Source organism: Otolemur garnettii, unplaced genomic scaffold, assembly GCF_000181295.1.
Source record: "Otolemur garnettii isolate 467f Iridium unplaced genomic scaffold, OtoGar3 scaffold00043, whole genome shotgun sequence".
Taxonomy (NCBI): domain Eukaryota; kingdom Metazoa; phylum Chordata; class Mammalia; order Primates; family Galagidae; genus Otolemur; species Otolemur garnettii.
In genome coordinates, this window is record NW_003852438.1 from 12,098,179 (window position 1) to 12,099,727 (window position 1,549).

Sequence of the window (1,549 nt, forward strand, 5' to 3'; positions counted from 1 at the left end):
GTGGCTGGCGCCTTAGCCGGTTGAGCTATAGGCACCGAGCCATTTTTTTTAATTCTTTATTCCTTTTTATATTTCCCACCTTTCATCTTGAATCACTATTCTTTTGTATGAAGTATATCCTTTCTTTTTTCTTTTCCTTTTTTTTGTTTTGCTTTTTTTTTTATGTTAAAGATTTCTTTATTAATAAATTCTCCCTCCTCTCCAAAATTTCTCCCCCCTTCGGGATTAGGGGAGTCTGAATCTTAGGGCTAGCCCTCCTAGAGGGCCAGCTCCCTAGTGTTAAAACAGATCAGATCCCTAACCTGACCGCCTCCCAGAGCTGAGAAACCCGAGGGAATTTCAGTACATCTGAGTGGGGCCTAGGGTTGTGTTTGCCCCTCAAGTCAGCCTGGCTCCCAGGCCATCAGGGAAGGGAGATATCCCCTTGTGCAAATGGTGCAGTTCCTTAAACAGTGTCAGCCTGTTCAGTGTGAGCCAGCATGAGGTTCCTTTTCTGTTCTGGAGCCAGAGACAGGGCAATCAGACACCATGGAAGGCTCCCCTGAACCCTGGGCCCAGGCCTTATAGTTGATTCACTCACCCCCTACCCCCCACCCCCGTTGTTGGAGGAGCTTGGCTCTCTGTCTGGGAGGCATAGGCTGACTCTACAATGAATGAATGAATGGGTGACGCCCCAGCTGTCAGGGGGCACTCACTGTCACTGGATCAAGGCCACGGCTGGACAGCCCTCTCCTCTGATCTCCCCTATGGGGGTGGTGAACTTCTCTCTCCTGCGGCACCGTCTCCAGACCAGGAAGCCAGAAAGCAGGCCCAGCACCAGGGTCAGGCTCAGGGCGCCCCCTAGGATGGGCCAAAGTAGCTGGAAGGGGGCAGGAGGTGCGGCAGGGCAGCCCAGGCAGAATCGCTGTGTGGTCGCGCCTGGCACGACGCACAATCCATGCACTTGTCTAGGTCCGCGCTCCAAGAGCTGCCGCTAGAGCACCGGGCGGTGCCTGGCGCTTGCTCCTCGGACGCTGCGCGCAGCTGTGCCAGCCCTAGCCCCAGCAAGAGGATCGGCAACATCGGTCGCAGCAAGCCGCAAGCCATGGTACGCGTCCCGCGGCCGCAGCCAACTGCTTTTGTTTTGCTTTTAAGACAGCGTTTTATTTTGTCACCTTCCGTCGATTGCTGTGGCGTCATAGCTCACAGCAACCTCAAACTCTTGGGCTCAAGCAATCCCCTTGCCTCTTTAGTGAGATTCATTCTGCTGGTTGCAAACCCTGCTGGGTTTTTCTTGTCTGAAAATATTTGTATTTCACCTTGATTATTGAAACTTATTTTCACTAGCTGTAAAATTCCCAGCAGAAATTGTTTTCTTCCATAACATTGTTGTCTTCTAGCTTTTATTGTTGCCATTAAGTAGAAATCAGTTCTCATTCTGACAGCTGCTCATTTGAACAGGGTCTGTTGGGCGGCGCCTGTGGCTCAGTGAGTAGGGTGCCGATGCCATATACCGAGGGTGGCGGGTTTGAACCCAGCACCAGCCAAACTGCAACAAAAAATTGCCAGG

General features: G+C 51.9%; 1 pseudogene; it reads right to left on the bottom strand.

Moving 5' to 3' along the window:
• Positions 1-606: 606 nt before the first annotated feature.
• Positions 607-1,086, bottom strand: LOC100959025 (annotated as a pseudogene).
• Positions 1,087-1,549: the final 463 nt, after the last annotated feature.